This window comes from Musca autumnalis, unplaced genomic scaffold (genome assembly GCF_047663935.1).
Source record: "Musca autumnalis isolate F117 unplaced genomic scaffold, ASM4766393v1 scaffold_4, whole genome shotgun sequence".
In the NCBI taxonomy this organism is placed as follows: Eukaryota; Metazoa; Arthropoda; class Insecta; order Diptera; family Muscidae; genus Musca; species Musca autumnalis.
Genome location: NW_027411977.1, coordinates 194807953 through 194825564, shown reverse-complemented (window position 1 = coordinate 194825564; position 17612 = coordinate 194807953). Strand labels below are relative to the sequence as shown.

Genomic DNA, 17612 nt, shown 5'->3' with positions numbered 1-17612 from the left:
TAGGGATATACATAGAATCACTTTCTGAGTCGATTTATGCATGTCCGTCCGTCCGTCCGTCCGTCCGTCCGTTCGCAACATACAGGTCGCATTTGTTGACCGATTTCGCTGAAAATTGGGGAATACCATTTTTTTAGCCGTCGGAAGATCAAGTTCGAAGATGGGATATATCGGTCCACGTTTTGGTATAGCCCCCATATAACGGTACCCCCCGATTTACGGTATTTTGACGTTTTCAGCTACATTTTCAGACCGATTTGGCTATAATTTGTCATTTAGGGTTCTTAAGTGTCAATAAACATATACAACAAAACTTGTGGACATAGGTCCACGTTTTGGTATAGCCCCCATATAACGGTACCCCCCGATTTGCGGTATTTTGACGTTTTTGGCTACATTTTCAGACCGATTTAGCTATAACTTGATATTTAGGGTTTTTAAGTATCAATAAACTTATATAACAAAAGTTGTGGACATAGGTCCACGTTTTGGTATAGCCCCCATATAACGGTACCCCCCAATTTACGGTATTTTGACGTTTTTAGCTACATTTTCAGACCGATGTAGCTATAATTTAACATTTAGGGTTCTTAAGTTTCAATAAACTTATATAACAAAAGTTGTGGACATAGGTCCCCGTTTTGGTATAGCCCCCATATAACGGTGCCCCCCGATTTACGGTGTTTTGATGTTTTTAGCTACATTTTCAGACCGATATAGCTATAATTTGACATTTAGGGTTCTTAAGTGCCAATAAACTTATATAACAAAAGTTGTGGACATAGGTCCACGTTTTGGTATAGCCCCCATATAACGGTACCCTCCGATTTGCGGTATTTTGACGTTTTTAGCTACATTTTCAGACCGATGTAGCTATAATTTGACACTTAGGGTTCTTAAATGTCAATAAACTTATATAACAAAAGTTGTGGACATAGGTCCACGTTTCGGTATAGCCCCCATATAACGGTACCCCCCGATTTACGGTACTTTGACAGTTTTGCCTACATTTTCAGACCAATTTAGCTATATTTTGACACTTAGGGTTCTTAAGTGTCAATAAACTTATATAACCAAATTTGTGGACATAGGTCCACGTTTTGGTATAGCCCCCATATAACGGTACCCCCGATTTGCGGTGTTTTGACGTTTGTAGCTACATTTTCAGACCGATGTAGCTATAATTTGACATTTAAATTTATTAGGTCTATAAATAAATGTACCAAATTATATCAAATCGGTTCAGATTTGGATATAGCTCCCATATATTTTTCCGCCGATTTGGCGTATTTGCTGCACCAAACACGCTATATACGTCCGATTTTGATGAAATTTTGATTGTGTTACTGAATTCGGTCTCAAAATAAATGTCCCAAACTACATCGAAATCGGTTCATATTTGGATATAGCTCCCAAATATATTTTCGGCCGATTTGACGTATTTGCTGAAAACACGCTATTTACGTGCAATTTTGATGAAATTTGGAATGTGTGACTGAATTTAGTCTAGAAATAAGTGTAACAACTTATATCGAAATCGGTTCAGATTTGGATATAGCTCCTATGTATATTTTCGCCCGCTCTGTCCAATTTTGATGAAATTTGGGATGTGTATATATATGTATATAAATCACTTCAAATTGATACATATCTCCTATATTTTACATATTCACAATGGTGTAGGGTATCGTATAGTCGGCCCCGCCCGACTATGATCCTTTCCTTACTGGTTTTATTTCTCACAATGTCTGGATGCTGTTCATGATGAAATTATAAGGTGGCGTAAAACGGCCAGCTGATTGGTTTCAATCTGTCAAATATTTTGTTATTGTGAATAAATTGTATGAAAACGTAAACAAACATTTTGACATATTGAAGAATTTTCGGCCAAAATAGAGTTGTTGTTGTGCTACTTACGTGACCTGTTAAATAGATCTTGATGCTGTTGTATTTTTTACATATTTTTTGTAAGCATAAGCGCTTTTATTTCAAAAATGTATTTGCAAATAAGTACAATTTTGTAATAAATTTGATTTTTCGCGAATCCATTGAAACATCTTAGGAGTATTTGACATCATCGTAAAGGGCACAAATTCAGTTAACAGTAATAAGATATAACAGCTTATTATATCAAACCACGATTATTTTAGGATTTTTTCTAAATATTAAAATTAAAACGGCTATATCTTTTGGGCGCAACGGTCAAGGTTATTAACAAAAATATATTTGGAATGACGATTTTTTTCTTTATCTATGTACCAAAAATCATTGATGTAGCATCAAAAATTTTTTTTTTTATTTTTTTAAAAAGGAAAATTCAATTTTACATCTTTTTGCCCATATGTCAAATTTGTTTCAGTTACAAATATATGTACATATCTCGAAACTAGAATTTTGTCATTAAATCAAAATCCTTAATTCATTAGAATTCATGCATTCATTCATTAAAAGTCTACTATAAGCACTTCTGATACTCTTTTTACTTCACTTCTTAAAACATCCAAGCTACAACTACACAAATTTCTACACCATAACCCCAAAATAACAACAACCAACATTGTCTGTATATAACATTGTATTGCACTTCAGAGCAATGTGCCAGATCATCGCCATCACGCTACCCGATGGCCCGCTGTCACATTGAAAACCCAAAACAATGTCAGTTTATCTGACATTCTTTGGTTTCAGCTGGAGAACAGTTGAAAAAATTTCAATGGAAAATATGCAACTTTTTAGAAAATTTGTCACAAAATCATTAACGTTTATCAAATGACTAAGCTTTAGCTGATGCTAACCAACCATCTCAGCCAAGCCAAGGCATGCAATCAGGCAGGCATGCTTTTAGCCATAGACCCTCGTTGGCTGACATTTTCTCGTTGATATAGACGAATCCTAAAAAAAACATCGAGTGAAATGCTTGCCACAGAATGCCTTCTAAAACACAAAAGATTTCCTGCTGGTTTTTCAGAATGAAAAGCGGTGCATCATAAACACATCTCTTCTCATTCTGTATGTATGTATGTCAACGTCACAGCTAAACCGAACGACAGCCACCATTACCGTCACCATCATCAGGGCCAAGCTCTACGTCTAAATGCTGGCTTTTATATTTTGTTCAGTTTTTGTGTTTGTCTTCTTGTTCTTCTTCTTCGTTTACCATTAAAACTTTTCAATGTTGATGTGCTTTCTCGGTTGTTGGCATTGTCAACGCGGCTATAAATGAGTGGGTATGTGTGTGTGCCTGTCCCCCCTGCCACTGCATTATAAACAAGTTTTAATTAAAACATCATGTTGCAGCTGCATTTTGGCTTTAAATGCACACATCTATTGTATTTTCTCAACAACCGCCAAGAACAAAGCTCTCAAAAACGACCCTTTTATGTGCCATACATTTCACAACGCCCACCGCCCCTGTCACCCCACCACACCTTCGCTAAATGACAATACAAGCCTTCGACTTGTAACATAAAAGCGCGAAGGACATTTTAAAAGAAATACTTGTCATTATTTAAGGCAAAGAATATAAAGAAGCAAAATGGCCTTAAGCGGAAAAATTTATCGTCATGTTGTTGAAGTTCTCTTTCTCTCTGCAACACACGTTTTTCAATTTAGCATAAGCGTTGACACATTCAAACACACACATAGACTCACTCCCTTGCATGCGTATATGCAAATGTGTATGTTCTTCAAATGCTAGCTGCTCACTTCTCTTTAGTCTCTTCAGCTTAGAGACAAAAGTCTTTAAAACGTTTTTAAGTTTTCATTGAAATTTCAAGCTGTTAAAAGGTGGGAAAAAAATGAAGTAGAAAGAGCAAGACAATTTTTTGTTGAATATACCATAACAACAATATATCAACAAGATTTGATGACTTAAAACCTCGAAATAGTTTTTTTTTCAGAGGTTCTTTCTAAGAATTCTTTCTTCAAATTCTTCTAAGAATTCTTTCTTCTACAAAAACGGAAGAGTATTTGGACTTCTAAAGGAAGGTCATTTGGTCTGCTATAGGAAGATCAATTGGTCTACTACGAGAACACCACATGTTCTCCTATTGGAAGATCATTTGGTCTTCTATAAGAATGTCACTTATTCATAAAGGGGGGGGGGGGGGGGGACTATTAGGTACTCTACGAGAAGACCACTCGGTTTTCTATAGGAATACCAAGTACATTTCCATGGTAGTTCTCCGTGGTTTTCTATGAGAAGACCATTTGGTCTTATATTGGAAAACCACTTTGTCTACTACTCTAAACTACGCTAAGACCACTTGCTCATCTATGGGAAGAGCACTAGGTCCTCTACGCGAAGACCACTTGGTGAACACTGGGTCTTCTGTGGGAAGACCTCTTGGTCTTCTATGGGAAGACCTCTTGTTCTTCTACGCGAAGACAACTTGGTGTTCATTGGAAAGACCGTTTCGTCTTCTATGGAAAAACCATTTCGTCTTTCAATGGAAGACCACTTGTTATTCTATGGGAAGACCACTTGATCTTCTGTAAGAAGACCACTCGACCTTCATTGGGAAGATCGCTTGGTCTTCTATGGGAAGACCACTTGGTCTTCTATGGGAAGACCACTTGGTCTTCTATGGGAAGACCACTTGGTCTTCTATGGGAAGACCACTTGGTCTTCTATGGGAAGACCACTTGGTCTTCTATGGGAAGACCACTTGGTCTTCTATGGGAAGACCACTTGGTCTTCTATGGGAAGACCACTTGGTCTTCTGTGAGAAGACCACTTGGTCTTCTGTGAGAAGACCACTTGGTCTTCTGTGAGAAGACCACTTGGTCTTCTGTGAGAAGACAACATGGTCTTTCATGAGAAGACCACTTGCTCTTCTGTGAGAAGGCCACTTAGCCTTCTGTGAGAAGGCCACATGATCTTCTAAGAGAAGAATGATTGGTGGGTCTTCTCCGAGAACACAACTTTGTCTTCCGTGGGAAGTCCACTTGGTCTTCTATGAGAACTGCACTTGGCCTTCTTTGAAGACACTAATTGGCTTCTGTGAGAAGCCCACTTGGTCTTCGGTGAGAAGATCACTTGATCTTCTATGAGAAGACAACTTGTTGTTCTGTTAGAAGACCACTTAGTCTTCTGTGAGAAGACTACTTAGTCTTCTGTGAGAAGACTACTTAGTCTTCTGTGAGAAGACTACTTAGTCTTCTGTGAGAAGACTACTTAGTCTTCTGTGAGAAGACTACTTAGTCTTCTGTGAGAAGACTACTTAGTCTTCTGTGAGAAGACTACTTGGCCTTCTGTGAGAAGACTACTTGGCCTTCTTTGAGAAAACCACTTGGTCATCTGTGAGAATACCACTTGGTCTTTTGTGAGAAGAGCACTTACTCTTCTTTGAGAAGTGCACTTGGTCATCTGTGAGAAGACCACTTTGTCTTTTGTGAGAACACCACTTAGTCTTCTTTGAGAACACCACTTGGTCTTCGGTGAGAAGACAACTTGGTCTTCTGGGAGAAAACCACCTGGTCTGCTGGGAGAAGACAACTTGGTCTTCTATGGGAAGACCTCTTGGTCTTTGCGAGGAGACCACTTGATCTTCTGTGAGAAGACCACTTGGTCTTCTGTGAGAACACCATTTGGTCTTCTGTGAGAACACCACTTGATCTTCAGTGAGAACACCACTTGATCTTCTGTGAGAAGACCACTTGGTCTTCTGTGAAAAGACCACTTGGTCTTCTGTGAGAAGACCACTAGATCTTCTGGGAGATTACCATTTGGTCGTCTATAAGAAGACCACTTGGTCTTCTACGAGAAGACCACTTAGTCTTCTGTGAGAAGAACACTTGGCCTTCTGTGAGAAGACCACTTGGTCTTCTGTGAGAAGACAACATGGTCTTCTATGAGAAGACCACTTGTTCTTCTGTGAGAAGGCCACTTGGTCTTCTGTGAGAAGTCCACTGGGTCTACAGTGAGAAAAACACTTGGTCTTCTGCGAGTAGACCACTTGGTCTTCTGTGAGAAGAACACTTGGTCTTCTATGAGAAGACCACTTGGTCTTCTATGAGAAGACCACTTGGTCTTCTGTGAGAAGACCTTTTGCTCTTCTTTGAGAACACCACTTGGTCTTCTGTGAGAAGACCACTTGGTCTTCTGTGAGATGAGCACTTGGTCTTCTCTGAGAAGACAACATGGTCTTCTATGGGAAGACCACTTGTTCTTCTGTGAGAAGACCACTTGGTCTTCTGTGAGAACACTACTTGGTTTTCTGTGAGAACACCACTTGGTTTTCTGTGAGAACACCACTTGGTTTTCTGTGAGAACACCACTTGATCTTCTGTGAGAAGACCACTTGGTCTTCTGTGAGAACACCACTTGGTCTTCTGTGAGAACACCACTTGGTTTTCTGTGAGAACACCACTTGGTTTTCTGTGAGAACACCAGTTGATCTTCTGTGAGAAGACCACTTGGTCTTCTGGGAGATTACCATTTGGTCTTCTATAAGAAGACCACTTGGTCTTCTACGAGAAGGTCTTCTGCGAGTAGACCACTTGGTCTTCTGTGAGAAGAACACTTGGTCTTCTGCGAGAAGACCACTTGTTCTTCTGTGAGAAGACCTTTTGGTCTTCTGTGAGAAGACCACTTGGTCTTCTGGGAGAACGCCACTTGGTCTGCTGTGAGAAGAACCCTTGGTCTTTTGTGAGAAGTCCACTTGGTCTTCTGTGAGAACGCCACTTGATCTTCTGTGAGAATACCACTGGGTCTTCAGTGAGAAGACCTCTTGGTCGTCTTTGAGAACACCACTTGGTCTTCTGTGAGAAGGACACTTGGTCTGTTGTAAGAAGACCACTTGGTTTTCTGTGAAAAGACAACTTGGTCTTCTATGAGAATACCACTTGTTCTTCTGTGAGAAGGCCACTTGGTCTTCTGTGAGAACACCACTTGGTTTTCTGTGAGAACACCACTTGGTTTTCTGTGAGAACACCACTTGATCTTCTGTGAGAAGACCACTTGGTCTTCTGTGAGAACACCACTTGGTTTTCTGTGAGAACACCACTTGGTTTTCTGTGAGAACACCACTTGGTTTTCTGTGAGAAGACCACTTGGTCTTCTGTGAAAAGACCACTTGATCTACTGGGAGATTACCATTTGGTCTTCTATAAGAAGACAACATGGTCTTCTATGAGATGACCACTTGTGCTTCTGTGAGAATAACACTTGGTCTTCTACGAGAAGACCACTTGTTCTTCTGTGAGAAGATCTTTTGGTCTTCTGTGAGAAAACCACTTGGTCTTCTGTGAGAACGCCACTTGGTCTGCTGTGAGAAGAACCCTTGGTCTTTTGTGAGAAGTCCACTTGGTCTTCTGTGAGAACGCCACTTGATCTTCTGTGAGAATACCACTGGGTCTTCAGTGAGAAGACCTCTTGGTCGTCTTTGAGAACACCACTTGGTCTTCTGTAAGAAGGACACTTGGTCTTTTGTAAGAAGACCACTTGGTCTTCTATGAAAAGACAACTTGGTCTTTTGTAAGAAGACCACTTGGTCTTCTATGAAAAGACAACTTGGTCTTCTATGAGAATACCACTTGTTCTTCTGTGAGAAGGCCACTTGGTCTTCTGTGAGAAGACCACTTGGTCTTCTGGGAGAACGCCACTTGGTCTGCTGTGAGAAGAACCCTTGGTCTTTTGTGAGAAGTCCACTTGGTCTTCTGTGAGAACGCCACTTGATCTTCTGTGAGAATACCACTGGGTCTTCAGTGAGAAGACCTCTTGGTCGTCTTTGAGAACACCACTTGGTCTTCTGTAAGAAGGACACTTGGTCTTTTGTAAGAAGACCACTTGGTCTTCTATGAAAAGACAACTTGGTCTTCTATGAGAATACCACTTGTTCTTCTGTGAGAAGGCCACTTGGTCTTCTGTGAGAAGACCATCTTTTTCAGAACACTACGTTGTCTTCGGTGAGAAGACCACTTTGTCTTCTAGGAGAAGACCACTTTGTCTTTTAGAAGAAGACCACTTGGTCTTCTGGGAGAAGACCACCTTATCTTCTGGAAAATATCACTTCGTATTCTGTAAGAAAACCCTTGGCGTTTTGTTAGAAGACCACTGGGTCTTCTCTGGGATGTTCACTTGATCTGCTGTCGAAAGACTTCTTTCAGAAAGCTATTTGAACTTCTGTGAGAAGATCACTTAGTACATCATAGGAAGATCTCGAGGTCCCTGTGTGCAGACGAATTGCTTTTCCACTAGAGACCTTTCCAATAGTTCTTTATTTTCGTACTAATTAGACATTTCAATTCCACTGTCTAACCAATTTGCACCGTTCACAATGCTTCCATACTACTTCGTGGCCAGATATGTGTTGAGTGCACGTAGCTCTTTTGTGCGGCTCATAACATATAAATGTGTACGTGTAAAAGTTTAAAAGTGTTTGTTGATTGCTTACACTCTGATGCCACGGCTACAGTGGCATTGTCATTGTGTTGTCTGAAAAGACGACAACAACGATGGTGATGATGAGGATGACTGTAGTGTGGCAGTGAGAAAGGACATTCGTACTTTTACGTATTCGTCTGATAACAAGTAAGCGTGAATGTTAATATGTCTTACAGACATTCATACATACATATGCACAAGTTGCAATGGTAACCCAGCAAACCAATTTTCGGATATCCGACACGTCTGAATAATTTCGGAAGCAAAATCGTTCACATTTCGTTTCGATTTCCACACGATTTTTCGGATGGGTAATTGTTTAGATATCGCACTGATTTCGTTTCAATTTCGGAGCGAATGTCGGAAATTAATTTCCCTGCCGAATTTGCCAAGGATTTTCTTCCGATTTCGTTGCGGAATCAGACCGAAATCGATCAGATTTCTCTCCGACATTTCGTTCCGAAATTTTGTCAACCACATCATACAACATTCGTTAAGAAGTCGTTACGATTTCGGATCCGACATCGAACGTAGCAACCGAATGGGATGTCGGTACAATTAGTTTGCTGGGAAGGTACAAAAGTCATTTGTTGTCATTGCTTGTGTGCATTATTACTTTTGTTTGTTGTTGTTAATATAAGCATGTGTATGTGTTTATTTGTTTGTTAGCATGCATTTCTTCTTGCTACTTCATAAGCCTCTTTGTGACTGTGTTGACATTTTAGTACGAATTTCATTTAAAATTAAAATGTGCACAGCCAAGTTGGTAAATACTTCAACACTTTTCCATGTTGGCTTACTTCATTCAACCTTTTACGTTTCGAGTGCTTTCTGGTATTCTTCTTCTTCTTTTGCCTATGACAATTTTCATTTTTATTTACTTTGCATTACCTGCAAATTAAAGAACCTCTGAACATATTACGAATTTTTATTTTATTTAAGAAGGAACTTTGAGGAAAATTATTTTTAATTTAAAGTTTTCAAGTGGAGTTTTTGTTCGCGTAGTGGTTCGTGTGACAGGTAGGAATCTTTCGAGAATTAACGGAAGGTTAAAACATCGACCAAATTACAAGGCGATGTTAGGTTTATCTTTAGCTCCGCTTTGAGAACTAACGTGCTATTATATCCACCTATGTTAATAACAAGAAACTATAAATATCCTTTTTTATAAATTATATTATTATATTCCAAAAGTTGCTTATTTTCCTGTATGCCCGTGTCCTTAAATCTTCAAGCAAAATTTCCAATATTAAGCATTTAAACAATTTTTTTCACATATTCCCCGTGGCTATTTAAAATTTGTTAATCGAAAAAATTCTATAGTTATCATAGCTATCGATTTCGAAATTTTTGTGTATATATTTGTGTGCGACTTCCATCCCATACCACTTATTAAAAACATTTCATATTGGCTGGTCGGTTCAATGGCTGTTTTGGCAACAAACCAAAACGATACCATACTGCAACCGTATCGTTGTCATCAACATCTCTTCAATCAAATTCCTATTTTTGCGGATTTGTTCAGCAACAGCCACAACTTAGCGTGAGAATGCGAGAAAAGCTAAAAACTTTTCCCATAAAACTGTCAAAGAAAAACAAAATTTTTTCAAATAAAAAGCGTATGTTTATAGATTTTGGCATTGCCAATGTTTTTATAGGTGTTTTTTTTTTTTCTTATTTGCCCTCAGAAGGGTATGTCAAGTATTTTAGCGAATTTAGAATCACATATTTTAAAACTTGCGGGATATTGAAATTATATTTTTTATAAAAAATAAATATTTTTATTTATTGAATGGTGGTGCTTGTATCGTCTATAACAACTATTATATTGTTTTAATTATTTTTAATTCAATTTCTTCATTTGTTCTTTTTGCAGGCAATTCCTTTAATTTTTGGGTAAGTCTATACTACGTGTTAACATTTTGTTTGTAACAAATTAAAAGATATTATTGACATTAGTTGTCATTGATGAATCTCGCATTGTTGTTGTCGAATCGTTGTAGATAAGAGATTTTCCTCTTTCATTGTCATTTTTATACCCTCAGCCTTTAGGCTAGAAAGGGTATATCAGCAAAAATGTCTAAAATCGTCTTTTCCATTTCAAAAAAATCAAAAAAAATTTTTGATACTACATCTATGATTTTTGGTACATAGATTAAGAAATAAATCGTCATTCCAAATCTGTTTTCGTTACCAACTTTGATTGTTGCGCGCAAAAGATATGACCGTTTTAATTATGCTAATTAGAAAAAATTCTAAAAAAATCGCGGCTTAATATAGTAAGCTGTTATATCCAATTGTCGTTAACTCAATTCGCACCCTTTGAGAATATGGAAAAAAAATTCAAAAAGTTTCAATGGATTCGCGAAAAATTAAATTTGTTAAATAATTTCACGTATTTACAAACATATTTTTGAAACAATAGCGCTTATACTTACAAAAAATATATAAAAAAATTATAGCAGCATCCAGACATTGTCAGGAATGAAATGAAACCTAAGTCGTGAAGTTTGGAGCTATAGTATTCATGTTATTTGCAAAAATACGAAGAAAATATTAGGAAAAAATTAAAATCATATTATTCTAATTTTATTTTTTTATGGTTTAATAGGAAAAGTTGGAGAAAAAAATTTTTGAGTTCTTCGGCATTTTCGTGAAAATTTCACGCAATAATGAAGATATTCCGTTGCAACAACTTGTTCACTTATAGTTTTCCTATTGGCGAATATTTTTAGAACATTATATTAAATCACAAGGAATTCCAATTGTGGCATTACATTAAAATAATGTTATATTGAATATTACAACATTTGAAACGCATAGAAACCGCGTAATAGAGGAAATCACAAGATGCGCATCCGATTTTCCAAAACAGCGAATCAATCCCTCTTATTTGATATACACTTTGTGAAATTCCATTTGACGACCACGATGTAGCATCAGTTGCATGTTAGGGTGCAAAAACAGTAAAATGCCCATAATTTCCACGAAGTACATTTGCATTTTATGCGCATCCGATTTCAATGATCACCATTAAAAAATACATCATCCTATGTCATTTCAATGCGATCCATCAAGAACCGTGGATGTAGCATCGCACTCAGTTTTTAGAAAAAATCTATTATATCTCCGGATTCGCGAACGTTTTTCAATATCTGTTTTCGCACATTTTAAATATGCGTTCAGCTCTATTTATCTAAGTAGGAATAACACATCTAAAACGCGTCTAAATACGCGATATTTTCAAAAATATTTTTTGCATATTTTCGAAATTTGAGGGGTATCATATCCGCCGATCTAGTGGATGGATTTAGACGCGCAAAGGCTTGTTAGATTCATACCGTAAAAAAACTAAATTCACGCGGGTTTCCACTGAAATCGAAAGGCATTTGTAAGTTTTGAAACCAAAAAACTGGTTTTTTAAAAAAAAATACGCACAAAAATTTCGACTTCAAGCTGAGATTGTTGTGAACCTTTGAAGGCTACACGCCCGAGTTATACATCAAAAAATGCGTAATCGCGAGTAGTGCTATCTCATAATCAGTTTTTAAACGAGTATAGTTGCGCGTTCCGATTAGAGCAAAAATTCAAAAAACCCAATTTTTCAGTCTTCAAAATGTCAGCATCCGTTTGAGATTGATGCGGTGGTTATATTAAAAAATCATACATTAGAAACTTCATCTGTGAAGTGTATCCTTTAACTTCTTCTTTGAACATTATACTCTACATTGTATTGTAAAGCCACTAATTGAAAATTGACTTAAAAAACTCGTTTCCTTCAACGATTTTTTTCTATTTTTTTACATTAATATGACCACAGCTTCCGCTCAAATTATAATTTTAAGAAATCCATCGGTGAATCGTGCTAAAACAGTTTATTTTACCTAAATGCGTTCAAAAGTTATGGTATATTACAACAATTCGCGAGATACAATACCCCATACCTCAGTTTCAACAGAAGTAAATTTTCTACAAAAAGGCCGATATAAACTTTGATACGACCAAAAATGTGCCTCATCGAAATAACGGTTTTAGACCCCCAGTATGTTTGGACGAAATTCGTTTCAGACAATTTGGATTCGATTTAGCCATGTCCTTCCGTCTGTCTGGCTGGTGCGCACGATAACTCTCTAACGGATCAAACGATTCGAACCAAATTTTGGGTATCGTAATATTTTGTCCAAACTTTGTTTAAGTTCGGTCCACTCTTTCGGGTTCCTCCCTAACAAAAGTTCAAAATTTTTCTCTAAGATGGTGTGAACGATAACTCTCGAAGAGAGCAATCAATTTGGTCCAAACTTTTCACATCCTATTATACCTTCAACATATAGATCGGGTTCGAATATGTACTATAACGATCCACTTCTTTGGGTACCTCCCACACAAAATTCGGATAAAGTGAAGTTTAAAAGCTGCAAGAAACCTTGACTGCACCAACTAAAATCGCAAATCCGCAAGATTAGTCTCGCAGGGAGATTCTGATTGGTCAAAATTTTGCACATCGTATTATTTCATCCTATTATTTCATCTAACAGTAACAGGTTGGAATATTGACTATATTGGTCCCGTCCTTCGAGTACCTCCCAGAAAAACTTTGGGAAAAGTGCACTTTAATAGCTCGTCTCTGATCGTTTTGATTTTTTTGCAAAACGTTTAGGTAGTACGTAAGATAACCCTCGAAGGGAGAAACCGATATTGTCCAAACGTTGAACATCGTATAATTTCCTTCAACCTCAAATTATGTCCGACTATTGACTACATAGGACAGCTCTTTCGGGTACGTCCCAAACAAAGTTTGAAAAGAGTCAAATTTAAGGACACGTCTGGTCGTTTTTAAGTATTTAGTAACTGTTCTGTATGCCGAGGCTGAGGGTATATCTCAGTCGGCACAGCTGACTGATACTTTCTTACCTGTCTTCATAGAAGCCGAGATATTCGCATAAAAATAAAAAGTTTACCATTTTCTCAGATAAGTTTTTTGTCCATTCCGAAATAAATAGACATCTTCCTCTCTGCTACCCATATCTGAACCACAAATTTCGTGATTATCCGATTAAAATTGCGATCTTTAGCAAGATTACAAGAATTTATTATGAAATTACGAACAAAAATGTCGTGTCGATCCGACGATTATTACGATGTGTTTCAAACATTCGAGCCAAAACCTCCTTGTAAACTGTGGTATAAACTGTGCTTCATATGTAGCCATATTAGCTTCACACAATTTCGTACGCAGACATTTCCACTAGGACAAATTAACTTGTTTTGGGAGAGAGTAACCGGTTTAGACCATTCTTTGTACATTGCACAACATCTTTTAAACTGAGTAGAAGGATTATATTGGTCCATGGATGAAATATATATTTGTATCCCTATACCTCTTTCACGAAACTTCAACAATTTTTGATTATGTGTTCCAGGATACTTTTTGAACTTATTACACTGTGACACAAAATGGAACTCAAAGTCTGGGGGGTGGAAAATTTCTTTTGAATGTGAAAGCCCTTGATGAGTATATTAAGAACCCAAAAGGAAATTTTCGCCATAGGTCAAGTTTCTGAGATATCGCGCGATGAAGTTTTTGATTTTTTCCCTATAATACTTTGGAAAATAGCTCCATATCTCCGTTTGGCGTTGTTGTAGCTTTATTTTGAGGTGACATGTCTTCAGTCAAATCGATTGGCGAATCTTTTTGTAGAACATTTCATTCTTCTAACTCAATGCCTTTCATGTCCTTTTTGTCCTTTATTTCTTGAACCGTAGTGAAAGTACCACAAGATGAGATTTTTCAGCATCCAAATATTCTACAAAAATGTTGCTCAGAAGATTTTAGGTACGGTTCTCTTTGACAACTAATCGATTTTGTCCCGTTTTCATTGTTCTTTTTGACATTTAATCGGTTTTGGTTCAGAAATAAACTAAGTTTTGTTTTTCTGTATATTCGTCATTGGGTATTTATTGGTATGTACACATAACCATTGGTTATTGCTTATGTAGACATCTGGGGTGCTTCTGAAATATTTACCACAAATAGCTATTGTAATGATGAACACGTTAATAACAAATTTTCTTTGAGGATAAATCCGGTTATCTCAATTTTTGAACCGGATATTCCGACATTAAAACCGATTTTTGAACCGGTTTTAAGTAACCGATTAAACTTATATGTATACCGTTAAAAAGCTTATAGAGTTGTCAATCAAATTAAATTATTTCGCTTCTGAAAACGTTGTTAGTTGCAGTTCTAGAACAAAAAAACCGTTTTCTTGAACCGTTTTTAAGGAAAAATATCAATACGCGCAAATATGGAGATCAAAGGCTGGGGGGCGAAAAATTCTTTTTGGCGATGAAAGTCGATGAAGGTAATATTACGAACCCGGAAGGACAGTTATGACGTAGGTCAAACTTCTGAGTTATAGCGAAATTAATTTATTGACAAACTATACATACCCACATGACAAAAAAACCTAACGAAATTTGATCGCGTCATAACTCAGAAGTTTGACCTACGGCATAACTGTCCTTCCGGGTTCGTAATATTACCTTCATCGACTTTCATCGCCAAAAAAAATTTTTCGCCCCCCAGCCTTTGATCTCCATATTTGCGCGTATTGATATTTTTCCTTAAAAACGGTTCAAGAAAACGGTTTTTTTTGTTCTAGAACTGCAACTAACAACGTTTTCAAAAGCGAAATAATTTAATTTGATTGACAACTCTATAAGCTTTTTAACGGTATACATATAAGTTTAATCGGTTACTTAAAACCGGTTCAAAAATCGGTTTTAATGTCGGAATATCCGGTTCAAAAATTGAGATAACCGGATTTATCCTCCAAGAAAATTTGTTATTAACGTGTTCATCATTACAATAGCTATTTGTGGTAAATATTTCAGAAGCACCCCAGATGTCTACATAAGCAATAACCAATGGTTATGTGTACATACCAATAAATACCCAATGACGAATATACAGAAAAACAAAACTTAGTTTATTTCTGAACCAAAACCGATTAAATGTCAAAAAGAACAATGAAAACGGGACAAAATCGATTAGTTGTCAAAGAGAACCGTACCTAAAATCTTCTGAGCAACATTTTTGTAGAATATTTGGATGCTGAAAAATCTCATCTTGTGGTACTTTCACTACGGTTCAAGAAATAAAGGACAAAAAGGACATGAAAGGCATTGAGTTAGAAGAATGAAATGTTCTACAAAAAGATTCGCCAATCGATTTGACTGAAGACATGTCACCTCAAAATGAAGCTACAACAACGCCAAACGGAGATATGGAGCTATTTTCCAAAGTATTATAGGGTAAAAATCAAAAACTTCATCACGCGATATCTCAGAAACTTGACCTATGGCGAAAATTTCCTTTTGGGTTCTTAGTATACTCATCAAGGGCTTTCATCTCCAAAAGAAATTTTCCACCCCCCAAAAATGCTGCTGCACAGTGTTACCGAAGCTAGTCCCTGTGGCAATAATTACAATGATTTAAGTATTTTCTGAGGCAAGTATTTATAGACTTGTCTTAGAAAAGATAATTGTAGTAGAGCTCTTAAGCCCCCATCATCAACTAAAATGACTTATTAGCACGATAACCCTCGTATTGGGTTGCCAAATTTGTCCAAACTTTGCAAATAATATTTCTTAAAATCTTATATGAAATTCCAAAATGATCTCTATCAGTTCACTCCTTCTGGAACCATTATACAAATGTTTTCGATAAAAGAATGTTACCGAGTCCAAGCAGTTCCTTTTACAACATTATATAGAGGATTATCAAAACTATGGTTTGTCTTTCTGCCGTTTCTACTTAAGGGGTGACCACCACTTATAAATTTCAGAAAATCGAAACATTTTTATAACCAAATACAGCCCTAGAAATAATTATATGGTACAAATATAAATATGTCCAAATTTTTCTTAAAAATGTACATAACCGGGATTTTTATAATTTATGTTGTTAGTGTATTAGGTGCTTATTATAACCTATAACTGTTCACCTTGTGGCATTTATACATATACCGTTATTTTAATAACAATATTTTTTTAAAGACTTTTCGTGAGAAATATTTATATGGTACAATGTAAAATATTTACGTTCTTATTTTAATACAATAAGATTAAGTACAGATATTGACATAAAATTAATTTTGGATTATGTGCAACGCAGTTGCATGAACGTTAAGTACAATCAGAATGGCTTGTATATCATTCCGTCTCTTAATATGACCCTGGAAACAAGATGACAATTGCATATTGGCATATAGGCCGAAATTTTGTTATACTGGAAGGTTTAACCAAGATTTTTGTACATTTTTACAAACATTTAAATTGAAACTAAATAACAGAAATAAATATGTTTAATATCAATTGTGTAATACATCCAAATTAGTAGTTCATAACCTGCCTGGCGGCTATAATTTGGGTCAGGACCAAATAAGTGACCTACAAAACGTTACGTAATTAAACAATATGCAGATTTTTCAACTTTAAATGATAGATAACTAACAGACGATTTAAAAAAATGTAAAAATTGGAAGTTTTCGTACTGTTCGAAAGGCCAAATTTAACACCAAACTTGTCCTTTATTGTGCCGAAGCATAATAAAACACATGTTCCTGTTAGACAGATACACATAGCCCAGAAAGTCTGCGTTCACCTTACTACTTTTCAAAAATGATGCTAAAACTTTAATAAATAGGTAAATGAGATCAGTTTTTCTTTCATAACTATGTTATTGGCACTCTTTAGTACCAGAATAAAAAGACAAATTCCAGAAAATATATTATTATTGCGAAGATAACGGTAGAAAAGTGTTATAGCTGCTAAATTAAAGCCCCAAAAAGTCTGCGTTCACTTTGTATGTTGCAATAATACCGTTAGTTTTTTTGAATTTTTTTGAAGTTTTCTCCCATTTTTAATCAATATTGTCACAACTGGTCATTCTGTGAGGTCGCTTGCATACATAACTTAAAAAAGTAAGTTATTTCAAGAATGGAAAACAAGGGCAAAGAAATTGGTATCGATAAAAGGAAAATTCTAGATAAATTATGGAAAACGCTATCGAAATATTGGCGAAACTGTAGGTAGAACATATTAGTCCATACATAGAGTGATAATTAACTATAAACAAACCAGAATTTGTACGTCAAAATCCAGATCTGGCATTATATAGGAGCCAAAACCTTACAGTCTCAGCAGTATGCTTTGAAACTTTATG

At 36.5% G+C, this 17612-nt stretch overlaps 1 protein-coding gene across 2 annotated transcripts in view; it reads left to right on the top strand.

Annotated features, from left to right (window-relative positions):
- LOC141403914 (Ig-like and fibronectin type-III domain-containing protein 2) overlaps positions 1–17612 on the top strand; it is an 890607-nt gene that overhangs the window by 552156 nt on the left and 320839 nt on the right. For both annotated transcript variants that reach the window (XM_073987017.1, XM_073987016.1), the window contains exon 6: positions 10263–10282. The gene's annotated coding sequence lies outside the window, so the exon portion shown is untranslated. The remainder of the gene's footprint in view (positions 1–10262; positions 10283–17612) is intronic.